Raw genomic sequence first — 22,764 nt, forward strand, 5'->3', positions numbered from 1 at the left:
TAATCAGATGGGGGTGATCAAGCCTTTCTTACAAATGGGATGAGTGTTATTTAAGATGCAAAGATTAGTAATGTGATGAATAATATTTTATACACATCTGCTGCGTGAAGAATGCTGACCAGCACCAGTCTACTCAAACACTCCAATATCAGCAACAAACTTAGGTTATGTTATGTTCATTATTATGCAGGAGGTAAACCATCTGGTATTTGAATGAGATGTAATCACTTCCAATAGATAAGACTGTAACCTGTCTATCTGAAGATGCAAAAAGGCTTCTCCAAACTCACATGTATATTTATCTATAATCTATATTTATGTTTTATGGAATAAACTTGTTACTTCTTCATCGCTGTATCCTGGGATTTACTAAAACCACAACAGATATAAAGAACGATAATAACCAGCTCCTCAACCAGCCGCTCCCTGAAGGCCAACTGTGTGAGATGCGCCAGCCCTTTCACCTTGGTCAGGTGCTGGTGCAGGATGAAGGAGTTGACGACAGCAGTGTCCACAAAGTGGTAAAGGAGGGTCTTGTACCACTTCATGGTCTTCTGCAGGACATGGCAGTAGCCAAGCAGAGCATCAGACAGGTCGACGCCCCCAATTCCAGCAGTGTAGTCCTTCACGGCACAAGGGATGGGGACATCCTTCCGTATCCAAGCTCCATTCTCCTTCACTCGGCGATTGGCAAAGTCATATAGATATATATACATACATACAGTTAGGTCCATAACTGGGTAGATGAGCAGCGGAGGACACCGTGGGCACACTGGCCTGGTCTGGCTACCCAAGTAGGGGTACTGATGCGGAGGTTCCTAGGGGCAGCCATGGGGGAAGAGCATTGGCAGGTAGCGGTCCTCAGGCCACTGCAGGAGGAGCTGCTGACGTGGCACCAGTGCATCACAAAGACAGTGCAACACCACCACTAGGGTTTCTACAGGGCCAGTGCCGATGAGATGTGGAAGACTTCTGCCGACTGGCAAGGAATTGAGAGGAAGGGATTGTGACTGGGTAGCTGAGTTGGCGTGATGCAGAGAGTGTGTGCCAATGCTATGCGGGAGCGAGCGCCTGTGTGATAGAGAGCAGAATAGAGTGAGATAGGGAGTTAAGTGTAATTGTTTGGGCGTGGGTCTCAGCCGATAGGGGCCTTTTAGATTGTGTTTTTTAAGGCCAATAAACCTTCCTGACGTTGCTTTATACTTGTTGTCTGCTAAAGGAAAAAGACCCCCGCTTGCTACAATACTTTTGTTTGTTAACTTTCGAACTTTGGATTCACTTGACAATAGTACGTCCACCTGCTTCCGCAGTCAGTGCACCAGTCACAATCATAGATTTTATAGATTTGCTTTAACCCTGGCCAGTAGGAATTCGACCTGCCCACATCAAACATCTGCGTCTCTCTGCCCCCGCCCCTCCCCCAAGGCATCGCAGGCTGGCAGGCAGCACAGACACAAGGCTGCGCGCACACAAGAGCAAACCCACAAGCAGTGACCACATAGATACAGAATACTTTGTAAAAAATAATCCCAACGCTGGACGGGCCCCTTCGCTGGCTGGGGCCCCGGGACTCGAGCCCTGGTAAGCCCTTGCAATAAGTAAGCCTGACTACACCTATACTTAAGAATTAAACCGGCTCATCGTTATTGAAAGCGAAGAAAATGTGAACAATCTTCTGTTTTTCACTTCTGACAGATTACATACAAATTTAAATACATTCGCTACATCATGAATGAACCAACTGGCAATATATTGTCTTTGAAATGAACTTTACACCATTCCGCGATACAGCGAATAAAAAGCCTATCATTGAACTTTTATAACGTATATTTTGAAAACAACCACAGTCATACATACAACCTGCTACTTGAGAAACATAAATATTCTACTTTTCAGTACATCTAAACATTTGAATAAGTCATGAAGTGAACTTACTTTAAGCGCACTCTTCGGTCTGAAGTCATCTGAGGAGCCTTTTCTCAAAGTGGTCTGAAGGAAGAGCACTCGAGCGCTTTCAAATAATGAATCTGGGAACATCTGTGACAGTATCAAACACGTGTTTAATGATTTATTATCCATTATTCGAGTTGCATACTGCAACTTCGGAGTCCTATACGACAAGGTCAGTGTGGAACCGTGTATGCATGTCGTTATCCATCCAACACAAAACTATAATCGTGACTTTTGATCTTTAAAAAACATTGCTCGTGCCACTTTCCTTATGAATACGTTAATAAATAATCGAAGTCTTGTGGAGCTTACATCAGTTCATAATGACACAATCTGTTCCATATTTTGGATCTTTCTATCTCACGAGCAAAGTCACCGCTTCCCTGGTGGTCTAGTGGTTAGGATTCGGCGCTCTCACCGCCGCGGCCCGGGTTCGACTCCCGGTCAGGGAACTCGCTCTTTCCCACCCCTTCCATAAACGAATGGAAAATCAATAAATCAAATCTATTCACGCTAAGTAGAGTGCATGTTATCAAATATGTATTTCCTGACTTCCCGTTTCAATCCTTGTAATGAGGGTGGGAGGTGCTGTATTGTGAGAAGAAGGGCCATGTGCGCTGCTTGCAAAATGCAGGATGAGAAGGTAGCACATTACAAAGGATTGAGGGAGAGAGATGATACTGCATTTCATAATACATCTTGAGACAGGTGTGAATTCTCACACTGTCAGAGAGTTGGCGCTGTCTTGGAAATATTACAGTGGTGGGTCCAAAAAGACACTTTTGTAAGTCAATCTTATTTGCACGCTTGTATTATTTCATGCTAATTTGTCTTTGAGTGACCATCTAGGGAGGCATGTAAGAAATGCTGGAAATAAACTCATTCATGAACGGAAAAGATGTTCAGTTAAACTTCCGCAGTTTATTGTTAACCTATTTCTTGCTTTAATTTACTAATGTGATCTTTATAAGTGACATGGGAATCGAGAATTAGTCAAAGGTATTGAAGAGGTTACTACTGTAATTTGTGAGTTGTTGATTACTATAGAGGGAGGGCTGGAAGACTTAAGGGGATCTAAAATATACATTCTTTTTTTGTTTTGATTAGAGAAACATTGGTTTGAGCACCAGTTGAGCTTAAAACGTTTGAATTTAGGAGGAGATTAAGGTTAACCATCAACGGCTTTAAGGAAATCCCTGGTTTTGTTGTCCGTGAGAGCTGTTTGTATGTGTTCAGTTAGCAGTAAAGTGGCTGATGCAAGACGATCTTTTTGTGCAAAAGACAAACTGATTTTCAGATTCTGATTCTGAGATTCTAAATAAAAAACTGGCCAGTAAGTATTTTTCCAAGTATTTTTTAGAACAGGTACAATGCTGATGGGTCTGTAGTTCGAAATGTGTTCTTTAATCAGATGGGGGTGATCAAGCCTTTCTTACAAATGGGATGAGTGTTATTTAAGATGCAAAGATTAGTAATGTGATGAATAATATTTTATACACATCTGCTGCGTGAAGAATGCTGACCAGCACCAGTCTACTCAAACACTCCAATATCAGCAACAAACTTAGGTTATGTTATGTTCATTATTATGCAGGAGGTAAACCATCTGGTATTTGAATGAGATGTAATCACTTCCAATAGATAAGACTGTAACCTGTCTATCTGAAGATGCAAAAAGGCTTCTCCAAACTCACATGTATATTTATCTATAATCTATATTTATGTTTTATGGAATAAACTTGTTACTTCTTCATCGCTGTATCCTGGGATTTACTAAAACCACTACAGATATAAAGAGCGATAATAATCTTGAATTCAATAAACATGATCCAGTGATTGTGCAGCTCTTGACTGCAGGTCTCTGCGCATACAGGGTGTTTAATGAGTCGCTGAATCGGCGCTGCTGTTGAAACCGAGACAGTCGATACCATCCCACACAGAGATCACCAGACCAGCCCACCTGCTCACTGATTGGGTTAGGAAGAACCGTCACTCAAAACTACTCGACCAATGGAGAGCCATGATCCACGCCTCCCTGTAAATCCCACCCTCACGACAAAACAGCGCCAAAACTCGTAAACGAAAGAAAAAAAATCGAAAGCAAAGAAACTGGCGACGAAAACAAAAAATGCAGCATCACAAGCAAAGACGAGGGCTGCAGGCCAGTCTTGATAAAGTTTTTTTTTTTTTTGATTTCAATACATTTATTTGTTTTCAATTCTATAAATGTTGCATTCGATTTTTTTATTTTTGATCTCAAAATCAATTTTTTGACTAGAGGCAGAGGAGGGTCGTGGTTTGGAGGAGGAGCGACGGCGAGGGCTGACTACCGGAGTACTGGCAGGACCAGCACTGAAGGGTGCTGCTATCTCTGAAGCTCCAAAGTCAGCCAGCTCCTCAACCAGCCGCTCCCTGAAGGCCAACTGTGTGAGATGCGCCAGCCCTTTCACCTTGGTCAGGTGCTGGTGCAGGATGAAGGAGTTGACGACAGCAGTGTCCACAAAGTGGTAAAAGAGGGTCTTGTACCACTTCATGGTCTTCTGCAGGACATGGCAGTAGCCGACCAGAGCATCGGACAGGTCGACGCCCCCAATTCCAGCAGTGTAGTCCTTCACGGCACAAGGGATGGGGACATCTTTCCGTATCCAAGCTCCATTCTCCTTCACTCGGCGATTGGCAAAGTCATATAGATATTAATTCATACATACAGTTAGGTCCATAACTGGGTAGATGAGTAGTGGAGGACACCGTGAGCACACTGGCCTGGTCTGGCTACCCAAGTAGGGGTACTGATGCAGAGGTTCCTAGGGGCAGCCATGGGGGAGGAGCAATGGCAGGTAGCGGTCCTCAGGCCACTGCAGGAGGAGCTGCTGACGTGGCACCAGTGGATCACAAAGACAGTGCAACACCTCCACTAGGGTTTCTACAGGGCCAGTGCCGATGAGATGTGGAAGACTTCTGCCGACTGGCAGATGCAAGACGCTGAATCGGCGCTGCTGTTGAAACCGAGACAGTCGATACCATCCCACACAGAGATCACCAGACCAGCCCACCTGCTCACAGATTGGGTTAGGAAGAACCGTCAATCAAAACTACTGGACCAATGGAGAGCCGAGATCCACGCCTCCCTGTAAATCCCACCCTCACGACAAAACAGCGCCAAAACTCGTAAACGAAAGAAAAAAAGCAAAAGCAAAGAAACGGGCGACGAAAACAAAATTGCAGCATCGCAAGCAAAGACGGGGGCTGCAGGCCAGTTTTGATAAAGTTTTTTTTTTTTTTTTTGCTTTCGATACATTTATTTGTTTTCAATTCTATAAATGTTGCATTCGATTTTTTTATTTTTGATCTCAAAATCAATTTTTTGACTAGAGGCAGAGGAGGGTCGTGGTTTGGAGGAGGTGCGACGGCGAGGGCTGACTACCGGAGTACTGGCAGGACCAGCACTGAAGGGTGCTGCTATCTCTGAAGCTCCAAAGTCAGCCAGCTCCTCAACCAGCCGCTCCCTGAAGGCCAACTGTGTGAGATGCGCCAGCCCTTTCACCTTGGTCAGGTGCTGGTGCAGGATGAAGGAGTTGACGACAGCAGTGTCCACAAAGTGGTAAAAGAGGGTCTTGTACCACTTCATGGTCTTCTGCAGGACATGGCAGTAGCCAAGCAGAGCATCGGACAGGTCGACGCCCCCAATTCCAGCAGTGTAGTCCTTCACGGCACAAGGGATGGGGACATCCTTCCGTATCCAAGCTCCATTCTCCTTCACTCGGCGATTGGCAAAGTCATATAGATATATATACATACATACAGTTAGGTCCATAACTGGGTAGATGAGCAGCGGAGGACACCGTGGGCACACTGGCCTGGTCTGGCTACCCAAGTAGGGGTACTGATGCGGAGGTTCCTAGGGGCAGCCATGGGGGAAGAGCATTGGCAGGTAGCGGTCCTCAGGCCACTGCAGGAGGAGCTGCTGACGTGGCACCAGTGCATCACAAAGACAGTGCAACACCACCACTAGGGTTTCTACAGGGCCAGTGCCGATGAGATGTGGAAGACTTCTGCCGACTGGCCAGGAATTGAGAGGAAGGGATTGTGACTGGGTAGCTGAGTTGGCGTGAAGCAGAGAGTGTGTGCCAATGCTATGCGGGAGCGAGCGCCTGTGTGATAGAGAGCAGAATAGAGTGAGATAGGGAGTTAAGTGTAATTGTTTGGGCGTGGGTCTCAGCCGATAGGGGCCTTTTAGATTGTGTTTTTTAAGGCCAATAAACCTTCCTGACGTTGCTTTATACTTGTTGTCTGCTAAAGGAAAAAGACCCCCGCTTGCTACAATACTTTTGTTTGTTAACTTTCGAACTTTGGATTCACTTGACAATAGTACGTCCACCTGCTTCCGCAGTCAGTGCACCAGTCACAATCATAGATTTTATAGATTTGCTTTAACCCTGGCCAGTAGGAATTCGACCTGCCCACATCAAACATCTGCGTCTCTCTGCCCCCGCCCCTCCCCCAAGGCATCGCAGGCTGGCAGGCAGCACAGACACAAGGCTGCGCGCACACAAGAGCAAACCCACAAGCAGTGACCACATAGATACAGAATACTTTGTAAAAAATAATCCCAACGCTGGACGGGCCCCTTCGCTGGCTGGGGCCCCGGGACTCGAGCCCTGGTAAGCCCTTGCAATAAGTAAGCCTGACTACACCTATACTTAAGAATTAAACCGGCTCATCGTTATTGAAAGCGAAGAAAATGTGAACAATCTTCTGTTTTTCACTTCTGACAGATTACATACAAATTTAAATACATTCGCTACATCATGAATGAACCAACTGGCAATATATTGTCTTTGAAATGAACTTTACACCATTCCGCGATACAGCGAATAAAAAGCCTATCATTGAACTTTTATAACGTATATTTTGAAAACAACCACAGTCATACATACAACCTGCTACTTGAGAAACATAAATATTCTACTTTTCAGTACATCTAAACATTTGAATAAGTCGTGAAGTGAACTTACTTTAAGCGCACTCTTCGGTCTGAAGTCATCTGAGGAGCCTTTTCTCAAAGTGGTCTGAAGGAAGAGCACTCGAGCGCTTTCAAATAATGAATCTGGGAACATCTGTGACAGTATCAAACACGTGTTTAATGATTTATTATCCATTATTCGAGTTGCATACTGCAACTTCGGAGTCCTATACGACAAGGTCAGTGTGGAACCGTGTATGCATGTCGTTATCCATCCAACACAAAACTATAATCGTGACTTTTGATCTTTAAAAAACATTGCTCGTGCCACTTTCCTTATGAATACGTTAATAAATAATCGAAGTCTTGTGGAGCTTACATCAGTTCATAATGACACAATCTGTTCCATATTTTGGATCTTTCTATCTCACGAGCAAAGTCACCGCTTCCCTGGTGGTCTAGTGGTTAGGATTCGGCGCTCTCACCGCCGCGGCCCGGGTTCGACTCCCGGTCAGGGAACTCGCTCTTTCCCGCCCCTTCCATAAGCGAATGGAAAATCAATAAATCAAATCTATTCACGCTAAGTAGAGTGCATGTTATCAAATATGTATTTCCTGACTTCCCGTTTCAATCCTTGTAATGAGGGTGGGAGGTGCTGTATTGTGAGAAGAAGGGCCATGTGCGCTGCTTGCAAAATGCAGGATGAGAAGGTAGCACATTACAAAGGATTGAGGGAGAGAGACGATACTGCATTTCATAATACATCTTGAGACAGGTGTGAATTCTCACACTGTCAGAGAGTTGGCGCTGTCTTGGAAATATTACAGTGGTGGGTCCAAGGAGACACTTTTGTAAGTCAATCTTATTTGCACGCTTGTATTATTTCATGCTAATTTGTCTTTGAGTGACCATCTAGGGAGGCATGTAAGAAATGCTGGAAATAAACTCATTCATGAACGGAAAAGATGTTCAGTTAAACTTCCGCAGTTTATTGTTAACCTATTTCTTGCTTTAATTTACTAATGTGATCTTTATAAGTGACATGGGAATCGAGAATTAGTCAAAGGTATTGAAGAGGTTACTACTGTAATTTGTGAGTTGTTGATTACTATAGAGGGAGGGCTGGAAGACTTAAGGGGATCTAAAATATACATTCTTTTTTTGTTTTGATTAGAGAAACATTGGTTTGAGCACCAGTTGAGCTTAAAACGTTTGAATTTAGGAGGAGATTAAGGTTAACCATCAACGGCTTTAAGGAAATCCCTGGTTTTGTTGTCCGTGAGAGCTGTTTGTATGTGTTCAGTTAGCAGTAAAGTGGCTGATGCAAGACGATCTTTTTGTGCAAAAGACAAACTGATTTTCAGATTCTGATTCTGAGATTCTAAATAAAAAACTGGCCAGTAAGTATTTTTCCAAATATTTTTTAGAACAGGTACAATGCTGATGGGTCTGTAGTTCGAAATGTGTTCTTTAATCAGATGGGGGTGATCAAGCCTTTCTTACAAATGGGATGAGTGTTATTTAAGATGCAAAGATTAGTAATGTGATGAATAATATTTTATACACATCTGCTGCGTGAAGAATGCTGACCAGCACCAGTCTACTCAAACACTCCAATATCAGCAACAAACTTAGGTTATGTTATGTTCATTATTATGCAGGAGGTAAACCATCTGGTATTTGAATGAGATGTAATCACTTCCAATAGATAAGACTGTAACCTGTCTATCTGAAGATGCAAAAAGGCTTCTCCAAACTCACATGTATATTTATCTATAATCTATATTTATGTTTTATGGAATAAACTTGTTACTTCTTCATCGCTGTATCCTGGGATTTACTAAAACCACTACAGATATAAAGAGCGATAATAATCTTGAATTCAATAAACATGATCCAGTGATTGTGCAGCTCTTGACTGCAGGTCTCTGCGCATACAGGGTGTTTAATGAGTCGCTGAATCGGCGCTGCTGTTTAAACCGAGACAGTCGATACCATCCCACACAGAGATCACCAGACCAGCCCACCTGCTCACTGATTGGGTTAGGAAGAACCGTCACTCAAAACTACTCGACCAATGGAGAGCCATGATCCACGCCTCCCTGTAAATCCCACCCTCACGACAAAACAGCGCCAAAACTCGTAAACGAAAGAAAAAAAATCGAAAGCAAAGAAACTGGCGACGAAAACAAAAAATGCAGCATCACAAGCAAAGACGAGGGCTGCAGGCCAGTCTTGATAAAGTTTTTTTTTTTTTTGATTTCAATACATTTATTTGTTTTCAATTCTATAAATGTTGCATTCGATTTTTTTATTTTTGATCTCAAAATCAATTTTTTGACTAGAGGCAGAGGAGGGTCGTGGTTTGGAGGAGGTGCGACGGCGAGGGCTGACTACCGGAGTACTGGCAGGACCAGCACTGAAGGGTGCTGCTATCTCTGAAGCTCCAAAGTCAGCCAGCTCCTCAACCAGCCGCTCCCTGAAGGCCAACTGTGTGAGATGCGCCAGCCCTTTCACCTTGGTCAGGTGCTGGTGCAGGATGAAGGAGTTGACGACAGCAGTGTCCACAAAGTGGTAAAAGAGGGTCTTGTACCACTTCATGGTCTTCTGCAGGACATGGCAGTAGCCGACCAGAGCATCGGACAGGTCGACGCCCCCAATTCCAGCAGTGTAGTCCTTCACGGCACAAGGGATGGGGACATCCTTCCGTATCCAAGCTCCATTCTCCTTCACTCGGCGATTGGCAAAGTCATATAGATATTAATTCATACATACAGTTAGGTCCATAACTGGGTAGATGAGTAGTGGAGGACACCGTGAGCACACTGGCCTGGTCTGGCTACCCAAGTAGGGGTACTGATGCAGAGGTTCCTAGGGGTAGCCATGGGGGAGGAGCAATGGCAGGTAGCGGTCCTCAGGCCACTGCAGGAGGAGCTGCTGACGTGGCACCAGTGGATCACAAAGACAGTGCAACACCTCCACTAGGGTTTCTACAGGGCCAGTGCCGATGAGATGTGGAAGACTTCTGCCGACTGGCCAGGAATTGAGAGGAAGGGATTGTGACTGGGTAGCTGAGTTGGCGTGAAGCAGAGAGTGTGTGCCAATGCTATGCGGGAGCGAGCGCCTGTGTGATAGAGAGCAGAATAGAGTGAGATAGGGAGTTAAGTGTAATTGTTTGGGCGTGGGTCTCAGCCGATAGGGGCCTTTTAGATTGTGTTTTTTAAGGCCAATAAACCTTCCTGACGTTGCTTTATACTTGTTGTCTGCTAAAGGAAAAAGACCCCCGCTTGCTACAATACTTTTGTTTGTTAACTTTCGAACTTTGGATTCACTTGACAATAGTACGTCCACCTGCTTCCGCAGTCAGTGCACCAGTCACAATCATAGATTTTATAGATTTGCTTTAACCCTGGCCAGTAGGAATTCGACCTGCCCACATCAAACATCTGCGTCTCTCTGCCCCCGCCCCTCCCCCAAGGCATCGCAGGCTGGCAGGCAGCACAGACACAAGGCTGCGCGCACACAAGAGCAAACCCACAAGCAGTGACCACATAGATACAGAATACTTTGTAAAAAATAATCCCAACGCTGGACGGGCCCCTTCGCTGGCTGGGGCCCCGGGACTCGAGCCCTGGTAAGCCCTTGCAATAAGTAAGCCTGACTACACCTATACTTAAGAATTAAACCGGCTCATCGTTATTGAAAGCGAAGAAAATGTGAACAATCTTCTGTTTTTCACTTCTGACAGATTACATCATGAATGAACCAACTGGCAATATAGTGTCTTTGAAATGAACTTTACACCATTCCGCGATACAGCGAATAAAAAGCCTATCATTGAACTTTTATAACGTATATTTTGAAAACAACCACAGTCATACATACAACCTGCTACTTGAGAAACATAAATATTCTACTTTTCAGTACATCTAAACATTTGAATAAGTCGTGAAGTGAACTTACTTTAAGCGCACTCTTCGGTCTGAAGTCATCTGAGGAGCCTTTTCTCAAAGTGGTCTGAAGGAAGAGCACTCGAGCGCTTTCAAATAATGAATCTGGGAACATCTGTGACAGTATCAAACACGTGTTTAATGATTTATTATCCATTATTCGAGTTGCATACTGCAACTTCGGAGTCCTATACGACAAGGTCAGTGTGGAACCGTGTATGCATGTCGTTATCCATCCAACACAAAACTATAATCGTGACTTTTGATCTTTAAAAAACATTGCTCGTGCCACTTTCCTTATGAATACGTTAATAAATAATCGAAGTCTTGTGGAGCTTACATCAGTTCATAATGACACAATCTGTTCCATATTTTGGATCTTTCTATTTCACGAGCGAAGTCACCGCTTCCCTGGTGGTCTAGTGGTTAGGATTTGGCGCTCTCACCGCCGCGGCCCGGGTTCGATTCCCGGTCAGGGAACTCGCTCTTTCCCGCCCCTTCCATAAGCGAATGGAAAATCAATAAATCAAATCTATTCACGCTAAGTAGAGTGCATGTTATCAAATATGTATTTCCTGACTTCCCGTTTCAATCCTTGTAATGAGGGTGGGAGGTGCTGTATTGTGAGAAGAAGGGCCATGTGCGCTGCTTGCAAAATGCAGGATGCGAAGGTAGCACATTACAAAGGATTGAGGGAGAGAGACGATACTGCATTTCATAATACATCTTGAGACAGGTGTGAATTCTCACACTGTCAGAGAGTTGGCGCTGTCTTGGAAATATTACAGTGGTGGGTCCAAGGAGACACTTTTGTAAGTCAATCTTATTTGCACGCTTGTATTATTTCATGCTAATTTGTCTTTGAGTGACCATCTAGGGAGGCATGTAAGAAATGCTGGAAATAAACTCATTCATGAACGGAAAAGATTTTCAGTTAAACTTCCGCAGTTTATTGTTAACCTATTTCTTGCTTTAATTTACTAATGTGATCTTTATAAGTGACATGGGAGTCGAGAATTAGTCAAAGGTATTGAAGAGGTTACTACTGTAATTTGTGAGTTGTTGATTACTATAGAGGGAGGGCTGGAAGACTTAAGGGGATCTAAAATATACATTCTTTTTTTGTTTTGATTAGAGAAACATTGGTTTGAGCACCAGTTGAGCTTAAAACGTTTGAATTTAGGAGGAGATTAAGGTTAACCATCAACGGCTTTAAGGAAATCCCTGGTTTTGTTGTCCGTGAGAGCTGTTTGTATGTGTTCAGTTAGCAGTAAAGTGGCTGATGCAAGACGATCTTTTTGTGCAAAAGACAAACTGATTTTCAGATTCTGATTCTGAGATTCTAAATAAAAAACTGGCCAGTAAGTATTTTTCCAAATATTTTTTAGAACAGGTACAATGCTGATGGGTCTGTAGTTCGAAATGTGTTCTTTAATCAGATGGGGGTGATCAAGCCTTTCTTACAAATGGGATGAGTGTTATTTAAGATGCAAAGATTAGTAATGTGATGAATAATATTTTATACACATCTGCTGCGTGAAGAATGCTGACCAGCACCAGTCTACTCAAACACTCCAATATCAGCAACAAACTTAGGTTATGTTATGTTCATTATTATGCAGGAGGTAAACCATCTGGTATTTGAATGAGATGTAATCACTTCCAATAGATAAGACTGTAACCTGTCTATCTGAAGATGCAAAAAGGCTTCTCCAAACTCACATGTATATTTATCTATAATCTATATTTATCTTTTATGGAATAAACTTGTTACTTCTTCATCGCTGTATCCTGGGATTTACTAAAACCACTACAGATATAAAGAGCGATAATAATCTTGAATTCAATAAACATGATCCAGTGATTGTGCAGCTCTTGACTGCAGGTCTCTGCGCATACAGGGTGTTTAATGAGTCGCTGAATCGGCGCTGCTGTTTAAACCGAGACAGTCGATACCATCCCACACAGAGATCACCAGACCAGCCCACCTGCTCACTGATTGGGTTAGGAAGAACCGTCACTCAAAACTACTCGACCAATGGAGAGCCATGATCCACGCCTCCCTGTTAATCCCACCCTCACGACAAAACAGCGCCAAAACTCGTAAACGAAAGAAAAAAAATCGAAAGCAAAGAAACTGGCGACGAAAACAAAAAATGCAGCATCACAAGCAAAGACGAGGGCTGCAGGCCAGTCTTGATAAAGTTTTTTTTTTTTTTGATTTCAATACATTTATTTGTTTTCAATTCTATAAATGTTGCATTCGATTTTTTTATTTTTGATCTCAAAATCAATTTTTTGACTAGAGGCAGAGGAGGGTCGTGGTTTGGAGGAGGTGCGACGGCGAGGGCTGACTACCGGAGTACTGGCAGGACCAGCACTGAAGGGTGCTGCTATCTCTGAAGCTCCAAAGTCAGCCAGCTCCTCAACCAGCCGCTCCCTGAAGGCCAACTGTGTGAGATGCGCCAGCCCTTTCACCTTGGTCAGGTGCTGGTGCAGGATGAAGGAGTTGACGACAGCAGTGTCCACAAAGTGGTAAAAGAGGGTCTTGTACCACTTCATGGTCTTCTGCAGGACATGGCAGTAGCCGACCAGAGCATCGGACAGGTCGACGCCCCCAATTCCAGCAGTGTAGTCCTTCACGGCACAAGGGATGGGGACATCCTTCCGTATCCAAGCTCCATTCTCCTTCACTCGGCGATTGGCAAAGTCATATAGATATATATACATACATACAGTTAGGTCCATAACTGGGTAGATGAGCAGCGGAGGACACCGTGGGCACACTGGCCTGGTCTGGCTACCCAAGTAGGGGTACTGATGCGGAGGTTCCTAGGGGCAGCCATGGGGGAAGAGCATTGGCAGGTAGCGGTCCTCAGGCCACTGCAGGAGGAGCTGCTGACGTGGCACCAGTGGATCACAAAGACAGTGCAACACCTCCACTAGGGTTTCTACAGGGCCAGTGCCGATGAGATGTGGAAGACTTCTGCCGACTGGCAGATGCAAGACGCTGAATCGGCGCTGCTGTTGAAACCGAGACAGTCGATACCATCCCACACAGAGATCACCAGACCAGCCCACCTGCTCACTGATTGGGTTAGGAAGAACCGTCACTCAAAACTACTGGACCAATGGAGAGCCGAGATCCACGCCTCCCTGTAAATCCCACCCTCACGACAAAACAGCGCCAAAACTCGTAAACGAAAGAAAAAAATCAAAAGCAAAGAAACGGGCGACGAAAACAAAATTGCAGCATCGCAAGCAAAGACGGGGGCTGCAGGCCAGTTTTGATAAAGTTTTTTTTTTTTTTTTGCTTTCGATACATTTATTTGTTTTCAATTCTATAAATGTTGCATTCGATTTTTTTATTTTTGATCTCAAAATCAATTTTTTGACTAGAGGCAGAGGAGGGTCGTGGTTTGGAGGAGGTGCGACGGCGAGGGCTGACTACCGGAGTACTGGCAGGACCAGCACTGAAGGGTGCTGCTATCTCTGAAGCTCCAAAGTCAGCCAGCTCCTCAACCAGCCGCTCCCTGAAGGCCAACTGTGTGAGATGCGCCAGCCCTTTCACCTTGGTCAGGTGCTGGTGCAGGATGAAGGAGTTGACGACAGCAGTGTCCACAAAGTGGTAAAGGAGGGTCTTGTACCACTTCATGGTCTTCTGTAGGACATGGCTGTAGCCAACCAGAGCATCGGACAGGTCGACGCCCCCAATTCCAGCAGTGTAGTCCCTCACGGCACAAGGGATGGGGACATCCTTCCGTATCCAAGCTCCATTCTCCCTCACTCGGCGATTGGCAAAGTCATATAGATATATATACATACATACCGTTAGGTCCATAACTGGGTAGATGAGCAGCGGAGGACACCGTGGGCACACTGGCCTGGTCTGGCTACCCAAGTAGGGGTACTGATGCGGAGGTTCCTAGGGGCAGCCATGGGGGAGGAGCAATGGCAGGTAGCGGTCCTCAGGCCACTGCAGGAGGAGCTGCTGACGTGGCACCAGTGCATCACAAAGACAGTGCAACACCTCCACTAGGGTTTCTACAGTGCCAGTGCCGATGAGATGTGGAAGACTTCTGCCGACTGGCCAGGAATTGAGAGGAAGGGATTGTGACTGGGTAGCTGAGTTGGCGTGAAGCAGAGAGTGTGTGCCAATGCTATGCGGGAGCGAGCGCCTGTGTGATAGAGAGCAGAATAGAGTGAGATAGGGAGTTAAGTGTAATTGTTTGGGCGTGGGTCTCAGCCGATAGGGGCCTTTTAGATTGTGTTTTTTAAGGCCAATAAACCTTCCTGACGTTGCTTTATACTTGTTGTCTGCTAAAGGAAAAAGACCCCCTCTTGCTACAATACTTTTGTTTGTTAACTTTCGAACTTTGGATTCACTTGACAATAGTACGTCCACCTGCTTCCGCAGTCAGTGCACCAGTCACAATCATAGATTTTATAGATTTGCTTTAACCCTGGCCAGTAGGAATTCGACCTGCCCACATCAAACATCTGCGTCTCTCTGCCCCCGCCCCTCCCCCAAGGCATCGCAGGCTGGCAGGCAGCACAGACACAAGGCTGCGCGCACACAAGAGCAAACCCACAAGCAGTGACCACATAGATACAGAATACTTTGTAAAAAATAATCCCAACGCTGGACGGGCCCCTTCGCTGGCTGGGGCCCCGGGACTCGAGCCCTGGTAAGCCCTTGCAATAAGTAAGCCTGACTACACCTATACTTAAGAATTAAACCGGCTCATCGTTATTGAAAGCGAAGAAAATGTGAACAATCTTCTGTTTTTCACTTCTGACAGATTACATACAAATTTAAATACATTCGCTACATCATGAATTAACCAACTGGCAATATATTGTCTTTGAAATGAACTTTACACCATTCCGCGATACAGCGAATAAAAAGCCTATCATTGAACTTTTATAACGTATATTTTGAAAACAACCACAGTCATACATACAACCTGCTACTTGAGAAACATAAATATTCTACTTTTCAGTACATCTAAACATTTGAATAAGTCGTGAAGTGAACTTACTTTAAGCGCACTCTTCGGTCTGAAGTCATCTGAGGAGCCTTTTCTCAAAGTGGTCTGAAGGAAGAGCACTCGAGCGCTTTCAAATAATGAATCTGGGAACATCTGTGACAGTATCAAACACGTGTTTAATGATTTATTATCCATTATTCGAGTTGCATACTGCAACTTCGGAGTCCTATACGACAAGGTCAGTGTGGAACCGTGTATGCATGTCGTTATCCATCCAACACAAAACTATAATCGTGACTTTTGATCTTTAAAAAACATTGCTCGTGCCACTTTCCTTATGAATACGTTAATACATAATCGAAGTCTTGTGGAGCTTACATCAGTTCATAATGACACAATCTGTTCCATATTTTGGATCTTTCTATCTCACGAGCAAAGTCACCGCTTCCCTGGTGGTCTAGTGGTTAGGATTCGGCGCTCTCACCGCCGCGGCCCGGGTTCGATTCCCGGTCAGGGAACTCGCTTTTTCCCGCCCCATCCATAAACGAATGGAAAATCAATTAATCAAATCTATTCACGCTAAGTAGAGTGCATGTTATCAAATATGTATTTCCTGACTTTTCCCGTTTCAATCCTTGTAATGAGGGTGGGAGGTGCTGTATTGTGAGAAGAAGGGCCATGTGCGCTGCTTGCAAAATGCAGGATGCGAAGGTAGCACATTACAAAGGATTGAGGGAGAGAGACGATACTGCATTTCATAATACATCTTGAGACAGGTGTGAATTCTCACACTGTCAGAGAGTTGGCGCTGTCTTGGAAATATTACAGTGGTGGGTCCAAGGAGACACTTTTGTAAGTCAATCTTATTTGCACGCTTGTATTATTTCATGCTAATTTGTCTTTGAGTGACCATCTAGGGAGGCATGTAAGAAATGCTGGAAATAAACTCATTCATGAACGGAAAAGATGTTCAGTTAAACTTCCGCAGTTTATTGTTAACCTATTTCTTGCTTTAATTTACTAATGTGATCTTTATAAGTGACATGGGAATCGAGAATTAGTCAAAGGTATTGAAGAGGTTACTACTGTAATTTGTGAGTTGTTGATTACTATAGAGGGAGGGCTGGAAGACTTAAGGGGATCTAAAATATACATTCTTTTTTTGTTTTGATTAGAGAAACATTGGTTTGAGCACCAGTTGAGCTTAAAACGTTTGAATTTAGGAGGAGATTAAGGTTAACCATCAACGGCTTTAAGGAAATCCCTGGTTTTGTTGTCCGTGAGAGCTGTTTGTATGTGTTCAGTTAGCAGTAAAGTGGCTGATGCAAGACGATCTTTTTGTGCAAAAGACAAACTGATTTTCAGATTCTGATTCTGAGATTCTAAATAAAAAACTGGCCAGTAAGTATTTTTCCAAATATTTTTTAGAACAGGTACAATGCTGATGGGTCTGTAGTTCGAAATGTGTTCTTTAATCAGATGGGGGTGATCAAGCCTTTCTTACAAATGGGATGAGTGTTATTTAAGATGCAAAGATTAGTAATGTGATGAATAATATTTTATACACATCTGTTGCGTGAAGAATGCTGACCAGCACCAGTCTACTCAAACACTCCAATATCAGCAACAAACTTAGGTTATGTTATGTTCATTATTATGCAGGAGGTAAACCATCTGGTATTTGAATGAGATGTAATCACTTCCAATAGATAAGACTGTAACCTGTCTATCTGAAGATGCAAAAAGGCTTCTCCAAACTCACATGTATATTTATCTATAATCTATATTTATGTTTTATGGAATAAACTTGTTACTTCTTCATCGCTGTATCCTGGGATTTACTAAAACCACTACAGATATAAAGAGCGATAATAGTCTTGAATTCAATAAACATGATCCAGTGATTGTGCAGCTCTTGACTGCAGGTCTCTGCGCATACAGGGTGTTTAATGAGTCGCTGAATCGGCGCTGCTGTTGAAACCGAGACAGTCGATACCATCCCACACAGAGATCACCAGACCAGCCCACCTGCTCACTGATTGGGTTAGGAAGAACCGTCACTCAAAACTACTCGACCAATGGAGACCCATGATCCACGCCTCCCTGTAAATCCCACCCTCACGACAAAACAGCGCCAAAACTCGTAAACGAAAGAAAAAAAATCGAAAGCAAAGAAACTGGCGACGAAAACAAAAAATGCAGCATCACAAGCAAAGACGAGGGCTGCAGGCCAGTCTTGATAAAGTTTTTTTTTTTTTTGATTTCAATACATTTATTTGTTTTCAATTCTATAAATGTTGCATTCGATTTTTTTATTTTTGATCTCAAAATCAATTTTTTGACTAGAGGCAGAGGAGGGTCGTGGTTTGGAGGAGGTGCGACGGCGAGGGCTGACTACCGGAGTACTGGCAGGACCAGCACTGAAGGGTGCAGCTATCTCTGAAGCTCCAAAGTCAGCCAGCTCCTCAACCAGCCGCTCCCTGAAGGCCAACTGTGTGAGATGCGCCAGCCCTTTCACCTTGGTCAGGTGCTGGTGCAGGATGAAGGAGTTGACGACAGCAGTGTCCACAAAGTGGTAAAAGAGGGTCTTGTACCACTTCATGGTCTTCTGCAGGACATGGCAGTAGCCGACCAGAGCATCGGACAGGTCGACGCCCCCAATTCCAGCAGTGTAGTCCTTCACGGCACAAGGGATGGGGACATCTTTCCGTATCCAAGCTCCATTCTCCTTCACTCGGCGATTGGCAAAGTCATATAGATATTAATTCATACATACAGTTAGGTCCATAACTGGGTAGATGAGTAGTGGAGGACACCGTGAGCACACTGGCCTGGTCTGGCTACCCAAGTAGGGGTACTGATGCAGAGGTTCCTAGGGGCAGCCATGGGGGAGGAGCAATGGCAGGTAGCGGTCCTCAGGCCACTGCAGGAGGAGCTGCTGACGTGGCACCAGTGGATCACAAAGACAGTGCAACACCTCCACTAGGGTTTCTACAGGGCCAGTGCCGATGAGATGTGGAAGACTTCTGCCGACTGGCAGATGCAAGACGCTGAATCGGCGCTGCTGTTGAAACCGAGACAGTCGATACCATCCCACACAGAGATCACCAGACCAGCCCACCTGCTCACAGATTGGGTTAGGAAGAACCGTCAATCAAAACTACTGGACCAATGGAGAGCCGAGATCCACGCCTCCCTGTAAATCCCACCCTCACGACAAAACAGCGCCAAAACTCGTAAACGAAAGAAAAAAATCAAAAGCAAAGAAACGGGCGACGAAAACAAAATTGCAGCATCGCAAGCAAAGACGGGGGCTGCAGGCCAGTTTTGATAAAGTTTTTTTTTTTTTTTTTGCTTTCGATACATTTATTTGTTTTCAATTCTATAAATGTTGCATTCGATTTTTTTATTTTTGATCTCAAAATCAATTTTTTGACTAGAGGCAGAGGAGGGTCGTGGTTTGGAGGAGGTGCGACGGCGAGGGCTGACTACCGGAGTACTGGCAGGACCAGCACTGAAGGGTGCTGCTATCTCTGAAGCTCCAAAGTCAGCCAGCTCCTCAACCAGCCGCTCCCTGAAGGCCAACTGTGTGAGATGCGCCAGCCCTTTCACCTTGGTCAGGTGCTGGTGCAGGATGAAGGAGTTGACGACAGCAGTGTCCACAAAGTGGTAAAAGAGGGTCTTGTACCACTTCATGGTCTTCTGCAGGACATGGCAGTAGCCAAGCAGAGCATCGGACAGGTCGACGCCCCCAATTCCAGCAGTGTAGTCCTTCACGGCACAAGGGATGGGGACATCCTTCCGTATCCAAGCTCCATTCTCCTTCACTCGGCGATTGGCAAAGTCATATAGATATATATACATACATACAGTTAGGTCCATAACTGGGTAGATGAGCAGCGGAGGACACCGTGGGCACACTGGCCTGGTCTGGCTACCCAAGTAGGGGTACTGATGCGGAGGTTCCTAGGGGCAGCCATGGGGGAAGAGCATTGGCAGGTAGCGGTCCTCAGGCCACTGCAGGAGGAGCTGCTGACGTGGCACCAGTGCATCACAAAGACAGTGCAACACCACCACTAGGGTTTCTACAGGGCCAGTGCCGATGAGATGTGGAAGACTTCTGCCGACTGGCCAGGAATTGAGAGGAAGGGATTGTGACTGGGTAGCTGAGTTGGCGTGAAGCAGAGAGTGTGTGCCAATGCTATGCGGGAGCGAGCGCCTGTGTGATAGAGAGCAGAATAGAGTGAGATAGGGAGTTAAGTGTAATTGTTTGGGCGTGGGTCTCAGCCGATAGGGGCCTTTTAGATTGTGTTTTTTAAGGCCAATAAACCTTCCTGACGTTGCTTTATACTTGTTGTCTGCTAAAGGAAAAAGACCCCCGCTTGCTACAATACTTTTGTTTGTTAACTTTCGAACTTTGGATTCACTTGACAATAGTACGTCCACCTGCTTCCGCAGTCAGTGCACCAGTCACAATCATAGATTTTATAGATTTGCTTTAACCCTGGCCAGTAGGAATTCGACCTGCCCACATCAAACATCTGCGTCTCTCTGCCCCCGCCCCTCCCCCAAGGCATCGCAGGCTGGCAGGCAGCACAGACACAAGGCTGCGCGCACACAAGAGCAAACCCACAAGCAGTGACCACATAGATACAGAATACTTTGTAAAAAATAATCCCAATGCTGGACGGGCCCCTTCGCTGGCTGGGGCCCCGGGACTCGAGCCCTGGTAAGCCCTTGCAATAAGTAAGCCTGACTACACCTATACTTAAGAATTAAACCGGCTCATCGTTATTGAAAGCGAAGAAAATGTGAACAATCTTCTGTTTTTCACTTCTGACAGATTACATACAAATTTAAATACATTCGCTACATCATGAATGAACCAACTGGCAATATATTGTCTTTGAAATGAACTTTACACCATTCCGCGATACAGCGAATAAAAAGCCTATCATTGAACTTTTATAACGTATATTTTGAAAACAACCACAGTCATACATACAACCTGCTACTTGAGAAACATAAATATTCTACTTTTCAGTACATCTAAACATTTGAATAAGTCGTGAAGTGAACTTACTTTAAGCGCACTCTTCGGTCTGAAGTCATCTGAGGAGCCTTTTCTCAAAGTGGTCTGAAGGAAGAGCACTCGAGCGCTTTCAAATAATGAATCTGGGAACATCTGTGACAGTATCAAACACGTGTTTAATGATTTATTATCCATTATTCGAGTTGCATACTGCAACTTCGGAGTCCTATACGACAAGGTCAGTGTGGAACCGTGTATGCATGTCGTTATCCATCCAACACAAAACTATAATCGTGACTTTTGATCTTTAAAAAACATTGCTCGTGCCACTTTCCTTATGAATACGTTAATAAATAATCGAAGTCTTGTGGAGCTTACATCAGTTCATAATGACACAATCTGTTCCATATTTTGGATCTTTCTATCTCACGAGCAAAGTCACCGCTTCCCTGGTGGTCTAGTGGTTAGGATTTGGCGCTCTCACCGCCGCGGCCCGGGTTCGATTCCTGGTCAGGGAACTCGCTCTTTCCCACCCCTTCCATAAACGAATGGAAAATCAATAAATCAAATCTATTTAGAGTGCATGTTATCAAATATGTATTTCCTGACTTCCTGTTTCAATCCTTGTAATGAGGGTGGGAGGTGCTGTATTGTGAGAAGAAGGGCCATGTGCGCTGCTTGCAAAATGCAGGATGCGAAGGTAGCACATTACAAAGGATTGAGGGAGAGAGACGATACTGCATTTCATAATACATCTTGAGACAGGTGTGAATTCTCACACTGTCAGAGAGTTGGTGCTGTCTTGGAAATATTACAGTGGTGGGTCCAAGGAGACACTTTTGTAAGTCAATCTTATTTGCACGCTTGTATTATTTCATGCTAATTTGTCTTTGAGTGACCATCTAGGGAGGCATGTAAGAAATGCTGGAAATAAACTCATTCATGAACGGAAAAGATGTTCAGTTAAACTTCCGCAGTTTATTGTTAACCTATTTCTTGCTTTAATTTACTAATGTGATCTTTATAAGTGACATGGGAATCGAGAATTAGTCAAAGGTATTGAAGAGGTTACTACTGTAATTTGTGAGTTGTTGATTACTATAGAGGGAGGGCTGGAAGACTTAAGGGGATCTAAAATATACATTCTTTTTTTGTTTTGATTAGAGAAACATTGGTTTGAGCACCAGTTGAGCTTAAAACGTTTGAATTTAGGAGGAGATTAAGGTTAACCATCAACGGCTTTAAGGAAATCCCTGGTTTTGTTGTCCGTGAGAGCTGTTTGTATGTGTTCAGTTAGCAGTAAAGTGGCTGATGCAAGACGATCTTTTTGTGCAAAAGACAAACTGATTTTCAGATTCTGATTCTGAGATTCTAAATAAAAAACTGGCCAGTAAGTATTTTTCCAAATATTTTTTAGAACAGGTACAATGCTGATGGGTCTGTAGTTCGAAATGTGTTCTTTAATCAGATGGGGGTGATCAAGCCTTTCTTACAAATGGGATGAGTGTTATTTAAGATGCAAAGATTAGTAATGTGATGAATAATATTTTATACACATCTATTGCGTGAAGAATGCTGACCAGCACCAGTCTACTCAAACACTCCAATATCAGCAACAAACTTAGGTTATGTTATGTTCATTATTATGCAGGAGGTAAACCATCTGGTATTTGAATGAGATGTAATCACTTCCAATAGATAAGACTGTAACCTGTCTATCTGAAGATGCAAAAAGGCTTCTCCAAACTCACATGTATATTTATCTATAATCTATATTTATGTTTTATGGAATAAACTTGTTACTTCTTCATCGCTGTATCCTGGGATTTACTAAAACCACTACAGATATAAAGAGCGATAATAATCTTGAATTCAATA

The 22,764-nt window shown here is 44.1% G+C and overlaps 5 non-coding genes across 5 annotated transcripts; all 5 read left to right on the top strand.

The window, feature by feature from the left end:
• The first annotated feature begins 2,330 nt into the window (after nucleotides 1–2,330).
• Nucleotides 2,331–2,402, top strand: trnae-cuc (transfer RNA glutamic acid (anticodon CUC)). The gene has a single exon. It is a non-coding gene; the product is annotated as a tRNA-Glu (tRNA).
• Nucleotides 2,403–7,360: 4,958 nt separating this feature from the next.
• trnae-cuc (transfer RNA glutamic acid (anticodon CUC)) lies at nucleotides 7,361–7,432 on the top strand. Its single transcript has one exon. It is a non-coding gene; the product is annotated as a tRNA-Glu (tRNA).
• Nucleotides 7,433–11,271: 3,839 nt separating this feature from the next.
• On the top strand, nucleotides 11,272–11,343 carry trnae-cuc (transfer RNA glutamic acid (anticodon CUC)). The gene has a single exon. It is a non-coding gene; the product is annotated as a tRNA-Glu (tRNA).
• A 4,957-nt stretch (nucleotides 11,344–16,300) lies between these two features.
• trnae-cuc (transfer RNA glutamic acid (anticodon CUC)) lies at nucleotides 16,301–16,372 on the top strand. Its single transcript has one exon. It is a non-coding gene; the product is annotated as a tRNA-Glu (tRNA).
• A 4,960-nt stretch (nucleotides 16,373–21,332) lies between these two features.
• On the top strand, nucleotides 21,333–21,404 carry trnae-cuc (transfer RNA glutamic acid (anticodon CUC)). The gene has a single exon. It is a non-coding gene; the product is annotated as a tRNA-Glu (tRNA).
• The last annotated feature ends 1,360 nt before the right edge of the window (nucleotides 21,405–22,764 follow it).

Source organism: Amia ocellicauda, chromosome 14 (assembly GCF_036373705.1).
Source record: "Amia ocellicauda isolate fAmiCal2 chromosome 14, fAmiCal2.hap1, whole genome shotgun sequence".
In the NCBI taxonomy this organism is placed as follows: Eukaryota; Metazoa; Chordata; class Actinopteri; order Amiiformes; family Amiidae; genus Amia; species Amia ocellicauda.